Raw genomic sequence first — 7,695 nt, forward strand, 5'->3', positions numbered from 1 at the left:
GCTGTCTGCCCTCAACACAGCACAGAAGTCCCTGTCCACCCCTCCACCCACTCCAAGCTCCATGCCAAGATAAATAAATAAACACAGAAATAAAATTAACAGGATCTATTTTTTATTCCCCCGTGAAGAACAGCCCACCTGCTCCGACTTTCATCCCCACTTTGCTTTCTGACTTTCCTCTGTGTCTGGCCTATTCTCAGAGGAAAACGTTCACAATGGGAGAGATCAACGGCGTAGAGGATAACACACAAGCCAGTATCCATCCAGACAGCTGCTCCTGCTCCACCAGTAACCAATAAAGATTTTGTTTTCCCCTCTCCCTTCACATGCTAATGACCCAGCAGCGGTTATAGCTACAGCCTGACACTAAGGAAAAGAAACAGAGCAAGGGGCTGAGAGGAATTTTTCAGTGCTAAGCAGCACGGGGGAGAAACCGGGGGAGGAAAAAACACAACAAAGCAGCAACAAGAAGACATGCAAGGATGTGAAGAAGCCTCATTCCTTATGGTTAGTCACGTTCAGCCCTTTCAGCTTTCACCCTCCAAGTGACCAGGCAAGGGGCCTATTGAAGATCCCAGCTTTCTTATTAGTATTCCTCTTTCCCAGCCGGAGGAGGTGGTGAAGGGAAGAAAGTGAGATGGAAGTGGCTTTGGGGAGGGAGCTGGGAAATTCCTGGCATTTTTCTGCCTTTGTGTCTGGGGGCTGAGCTGAAAGGGAACGATGCAGAGCTGCCAGGGAGGGCAAGGGCAGAAAGACTCCTGCACCCCCCAGCAGAGAAGGGATCGCGCTAGGAGAACTGAAAGCCTATTTACTCCCTTTGCTAATCGCTTTCCAAACGAAACCCCAAAGCTCTACACTTCATTGTGTGGTTGTTTTTCTGTTGTTTGTTTGTTTTCTTTCCGGACTCTGAGGTCTGCCTACTATCTTCCTTGATAACACCAATTTCTTTTGATCCCCATGGGAAAAGCCTGTCCAGATCTTCTCCCTATAGCCCTGGGGACAGAATCTCTTCAGGTTTTTGTCTGGCTTCACTTTAAAACAACTGTCTGTCTGGGCTCCCCTGGCTCCTTTTCTTGACACGATGCTACACTGCTTCATTTCAATGTCAGATCCCAGCTACTGTCACATTCCCCAAGGCACAGCAGCTTTCAGTATCTAAAGGAGGGCTATAAGAAAGAAGGGGACAGATCCTTTAGCAGGATCTGTTGTGATAGCACAAGGGGCAATTGATTCAAACTGAACGAGGGGAGGTTTAGAATGGATATGAGGAAGATGTTTTTTATATTAAAGGTTGTGAGGTACTGGAACAGGTTGCCCAGAGAGGTGGTGAATGTACTGTCGGTGGAGACATCCAAGGTCAGGCTGGATTGGACTCTGAGCATCCTGTTCTTGCTGTAGGTGCCCCTGTTCATTGCAGGGGAGTTGGACTAGATGACATTTAAGGGACCCTTCCAACTCAAATGATTCTATGATGACAACCTCAGTGGGTAGGAGCAAAGCTTGATCCAAGTCAGTGTTGTGCCCTATGACTAACTAGAGATGGGTAAAAAGGGAGAGTGGGCAGACAGGTATATTCCTAGAGAAGACCCACGAGAACTGCAGTGATAAACAAACACCCCACAACCTCCAGCACAGGGGTGCTATCCAGAGCACCATATTTTTCTAATTTTTCTAATCCTTTATAGAATTATTATTCCCTATTCACTCTTTTGGCTTCCAAAGCATCTTGAGGCAGAGAGAGCCACACCTGCAGTCTGCCTGGCTTTTGTTCAGTAAAAGATGCCTCCCAGCTCCTGAATTACTGGAAGGAATGAATTCTCCTGCCTCCTCCCACCCCTGTCACTCCAGATGTTCTGGCCCAATAGCTGTTCTCCTGCTCTGCTTTCTCTTTTGCAGACAATGGAGTCCCAGTCTATTCCCTAGGCAGTGCTTACACAAGAGGTTGTTTGGGGCCTATGATTGTTCCTGGTGCTTTTACCTTTTCCAGTCCCATTGTATCCAGTCGAGGTGAGGGGATTAGCATTGTGTACATCATGCAAGAGGTCAGCTCCCAAGAGATTTACTCAGTGCCATGGTTGTTAGGCTTTTTAAAAAGCATATAACAAAAAAAAAAAAAACAAAAACCCAAACCTCCAAACTTCTATTTGTTTTCTTTGACTTTGGTTGAGTTCAATGATGACATTTCATTCTGCTTTTTCCACTGATATAAAGATGTCACCCCAGGAATGGATAACTGGGGACCCACGTATAGCTAAGCTGCTTTTTGCCATGTGCAGTTACTTATCAATATCAAATGTGAACTGTCCAATTTACCACTTACTTTCTCCAAACTAGAACATCCTCCTGCAGTTCTTCATGCTAAGCTGCATAAATTTCTTCTAGCTTCATTATTTATCATTGTTGCTAAAAAAGGTTGAACTGAACAAACCCAGAAGAGGCTGGAACCTAAAACATCACATCCCTACTGGGAAAATCAGCCATCCACTCCTGCTCTTTGGTCCCTAGCCTTGAACTTCTGATTAATCCATGGCAGTTAATAAATAATAATGGTGGGATAATCTTCTCTGGAGTTGGGTCAGTCTAATCAGATTGGATCTGACCCACTTGCCATCTCTTTTTTATTTTTATTTTTTAATAGATGCCAGTAAAAGAGACCAGAAAGACCATAGTGACAAGATGGCTTCACTCTTGATGAACAACTTATTACTGGCCATGAAACAACCATCCCATAAGATATGTCCTAGTAATACAAATGATCCCATAAGAAGACAAATGCTCTAGCAGCACAAGACTCAAGCATTGAGATATTCCCTTAGACTCTCTCCAAAACAACACTTCCTGGGGGGATTCATCTTGTCCCTTCCTTACCCAGCTTTCACACAGAGCACAGCTCTCAGCCCTTCTCCCCTCCTCCATCCACCTGCCGCATGGGGGGGAAATGCATGGGTTTTTGCATCATGGAGAGCTATAAACTACATCCAGATCTGTCACATGGAAAGAATTACGATGAACCAACACATCCACACGCCATCTGATAGCTAAAAATAGGGAATGTCCACCTAAAATCATCAAGCCCCGCCTTGGAGCACCCGCAGAGTGCCTGGCAGGGCGTGTGTTTGTTGCAGCACAATGCAAAATGGTGAGTGCTAAATATAGGGGTGGTTGCTCTTAAGCACGGGAGGATGGAACGAACAATGTGTTGTGTCAGTAGCACAGCTTTTGGCTAGTGCAAGAAGGTCAACGACAGACAAGAAACTGAAGCAGGAAGAAGTTCGTTTATCCACAAATACATGCTGGCTTGTACTGTTTCCTCCTGTCAAGAGCATCTCGAGGAGCAAGAGAGCTCCTTACTGCCTCCTGCTCCTCTTCCTCACCACTTCTCTCATTCTTTTTGACTGGGTTGGAAGGATTAGCTGGCCCCTCTGTTGTCTGTGCCTTGAAGATGCACAAGAACTGTGAATTGAGGTCCATCTCTTGTTGACAAAGTCTCTTGCCAAAAACAGTGCTCTTGAAGAGTGAGAAATCTGTGGAAACAAATGGGAGCTTCAGGCTTCCATTTTCATTGTCATTATTTCCAGTTATTACTCACCATCTCATCCAAGCAGGAATGGTTGGTTTTACCTTACCTGGTACCACAGGGAAGCAAATGACTCAGATTCTGACACATTCCATCAGAAAAATATGAGAGAGAGATAAGCCTGTGCTAATCATCACTGAAAATTGGTTCTCTGGTTCTGATTTATTCAAGGTTAAGCACTCAACAGTGGCAATTAATTTGGGAACACGCTCACCTGAGTTTGAAGGTGAGTCCAGGCCTCCCATGTTTTGTTTTGCTATCTGGAGGAACAGGTATTAACAGGTATTAATTAAATGCTTTTTAGAGTGTCTTTCATCCTAGCCTTTCAGCACAACATGTAGGCTGTCACCTTGAAGGACTAAATGTTGTTCTCTTAAGCCATCACATTTAGATACATCAGAGAAACAAAGAAAGCAGAGTTGGAAGAGGGCAAATGGTTTTCCACTATAAAGGGGAGTTCTCTTTTTTTTCATTATTTGGACCGCAGTGTTATAACATCAAGCTCTCCTTCTTGTCACCTTAAAAAGCATCATTAAAGATGTTTTATCAAGTACGCCATACACCTTGTGACTTCATTTATTTTGAATGAGGTAAGGCTTATCTTGTATGGAAGACTCTGAACAGCAGTCTTTTTTACATTTCTTGTTTCACAGTTTTTTTGCCCCATTATGTAATAGGCAGTTTGCACTGGTCCTTATGGAGCCCTGTGTATTAATTAAAGGGCTTCCTGGAGTCCAGGGAAGAATTCAGTTCATTATCAACATCTTTGAACCCAAAGGGTTGGAAACTTTTGAAACATTATCTGATTCTTCCCAGAGCTGGAGTGCCCTTCTTGCCTTTGTGAACCAAAATACCAGTATGGCTGCTACACATGGATGGGTAGCCCTGCCTTCACAAAAGCTATTCACTGGTCTTCTCAATGCTCAAGCCTCTTGTTCCTTAGAAATATAGGGACAGAGCAAACTTAGAATTTCTTTGTTGACTCAGGATCCTAAATATCTCCAAATAGGTTTATCAGTCAAGGCATAGCCAGCATCCCCTTCTTCCCAGATGCCAAATCCATGAGCCAAATCAACCATCAGAGCCATGGGATCTCTCCAGCATGGTCACTGATGATGGTGAGTTTAGTCTTAGCTGCTTGTTGGGAAGCAGTTGCAATCCAATCTCTGAGTGGATTTGTCATTTGCCAGCAGGTGAATAGATCACCCTCAACCTGCTGCAGAGTGGCCAATTTTTTGCGTGTCCTTATGCATCTTTCGCAGATGTTCTTTAAGTGGATCACAGCTCACTCACATACAGGATGCCACAACATTACATGAACTTCCTCTGCTCCCAGAAATTTCAGCAAAGTGCTCCCCATAAAGTGGGTATTCCCACCATGTTTATTATAGAGCTAGCAAGGTTGCTGGACCAAGTCCAGTCCAGCCCCCTGCTCTTCATGGAATTTCCTTTTATTGTTAATATCAACAGCATAAAACATAGACCTCAGCTGAGCTTTGCCCTTGACTTTCGGTTTTCACTCCAGCAACACTTTTATCCTGGTCTATTCCCTTCAGTGCAAGGAGAGAATGAAGCTGCCTCTTTGGTAAACTTCTATTTTAATCAAGGTAGGAGAAGAAGCACTGCTTTGCTGTACCCTACCTTGTGCTTGGCACAGATCTGAATCCTGAAAAGCCCTCTGCAGCGCCTTCAGATCTGCAGATCTGTTGTATATGTGCAGGACTGCATGGTTTGCTTCATAAAAATAACTCACTGGTGTAAAGATGTGCATAAAGCAGCAACGTTATTAACCTTCAGGAATAGGGAATGCCTCTCTGGTCCTTCCAAGGAATATAGCACCTGCTTGAGAAGATACCCCAGAGAATCCCCCATGGATTCCCCCAATTGCTCTAAAAGGGCACGTGAATCCCCTGGGTGCAGGTGGATGGTACATATACTACCCAGGAGAAGCTAAATCACAGATTATTGGGAATTTGTAACCTTATTTGTTTTTTTCTTCTTTTTCTCTCCATCCTGACCACTGACTCTCCCCCCTTTACTGTCTTAGTGGACCTGCAGTATCTTACTCTGCATAGTTGGCCAGGTACACACATGGTGGGTGTAAAGAACGGGGTTGCAGAATGCCCACCTTCAGGCTTCTCAACCATAGATGCAAAACTGACATTTTTAGGATGAAGCAACTCCCCTAAAAGCACAGCCTGGATCTGCAAACTGAGTTCTTCCTCTTACAGCAGCAGAGAGCTTAGAGGTGTATGCTGTTAAAGGCAGGGTAGCATCTGATGCAAAAATAACAAGGTGAGGTGTTATGAATGCTGCTAATTCTCCCTTTCAGAGCCTGAGAACAGACACAAAATGCCAGCTCCCCAGGTACCTAATTAGCATCCTTAGCTCAGCCAAGTGGACTTGCCTTTATCCTGTGCTGGGACAGAGGTGAGCTGCAATGCTTGTTTGCATGGCATTTAGCAAAAGACAGCTTTGAATCCATTCAAGCTTTCCAAGAGCAAAGCAAAACACAAGAACAAATAATAATGCTTCTTACCTCTAGTATGCCTCATTTCATTGCCAATATCTGGCTAAAAGAAGACCTTTCTTTTTTGACCCTTTCTTTTTGCTTCTATGAGGAGGTAGGCAGACTCACTCCATGCTGGCTTGGTCTCAAATGGGTGAAGTTTTCACACAAGGTGGTCTCCTGGCAACAATTTCCCAGCTAGATTTGGAAGTAGTTCAAGATGAATCAACACTGACTCCACCACAGTGAGGTTAAGTCACTGGAAGGCTTTGAAGAACCCTTTGAATGTATCATAAATCTCATGGAAACAGGTATTTCTGGTGCCAGTGAGCTGGAATCCCAGAGGGGGTGGCCAGTGTTGGTGGGACTGAGCAGGCCCAGCCTTACAATAACCTAAAAATCAAGAAGTTTGTTTTTTCTTTCACCTCTTCCACCCTATTGTAAGCGTAAGATACACTGGATTTGGGACTCTACTGAAGGCAAAGATAGGTGTGAGTTTTGGGGTCCTGCCCTGATCTTCTCTTCCTCTTTCAGTACAAGCTCGGTGCAATTGCAGTTAAAACCTCTTGTCTGACTTGTCCTGGTGCTAAACACCAGGAGGATCCAGAGGTAAAGTTAAACCCCATGCAGACCATCAAACACCCATCTGCAGCTGAGAAACACATCACAAACCTTTCCTATAGTAAACATTTGATGGTTATCAGTCCAGGCACCATGTAGAGAGATGATGACAGGGCCTCACCCCTTCAAGACTTCTCCCTTCTCATCTCCCAGATGGCTCTGAGATACATTCTGTTTTGTCTAAGTGTCAGTTTGGGATTGTACTAATGTTCCTAGTGCATTCTGCCCTGGAGAAGAGCATGAAGAATGGTGATGGACAGAATGGACTCAGAACATCCCTGTTATTCTCATCTCATTTCCATTTTTCCCTACCACACACTTCACAAATGCCCTTGGCAAAATACCTAGATGCTCAGTTCTGTGCATTTCACAGGGACTCTGGTCTCAGCAGAAGGACTCCTGCCTACACTAAAATCAAAGTACAGACAGTCCCTATTTTCTGTTTGCATAAGCAGTCTAAACATAGAGAACTCCCAGCTTCTTATTGTGGTGGATTCTGTTGCAAGTGATGCCCATGATACAAAGCTTCATCCCTTCTAGCTTAAAGTATTTTGGACACAGGTTGTGATGCAAAGATGAATTTTCCTGTGTCATCTGCCCTTGTACAGCAGGGAGATGGGGCTGGTATCTCCATCGTTAACAATCTTTTGTCAATGTTGCATTAATATAAAACAGATGTATTTTCTTCTCCTGCCTCTGAAATACACTATCCCAGCCAGTAGTCACCAGCTATTGTTAAGATCCATGCCAAGCGGTAACCTGGAATATGTTACCAAAGCTGTTTGGTGGTGTCATTCATTAAAGATGCCAAACAAAACCGAAATGCTCTATGATTTGTACTTACCTTTCTTAGGTTTAGGCAGGTTCTTTGTGAAACCAGTTGCCCTTCTGTAATTCCCATTACTGCTGATGAGAATGACTCATTTCCACTAAATGGATGAATGCTCCTTAAATTAATCTTCACTAAAACATGGGAGTAGGGAAACAA

General features: G+C 44.1%; 1 long non-coding RNA gene across 1 annotated transcript; it reads right to left on the reverse strand.

The window, feature by feature from the left end:
• Window positions 1–1,397: 1,397 nt before the first annotated feature.
• On the reverse strand, window positions 1,398–6,784 carry LOC107313672. The gene is made up of 3 exons (XR_001555137.2): window positions 6,117–6,784; window positions 3,792–3,837; window positions 1,398–3,524 (listed from the first exon to the last, which is right to left on the reverse strand). It is a non-coding gene; the product is annotated as an uncharacterized LOC107313672 (long non-coding RNA).
• Window positions 6,785–7,695: the final 911 nt, after the last annotated feature.

This window comes from Coturnix japonica, chromosome 1, assembly GCF_001577835.2.
Source record: "Coturnix japonica isolate 7356 chromosome 1, Coturnix japonica 2.1, whole genome shotgun sequence".
Taxonomy (NCBI): Eukaryota; Metazoa; Chordata; class Aves; order Galliformes; family Phasianidae; genus Coturnix; species Coturnix japonica.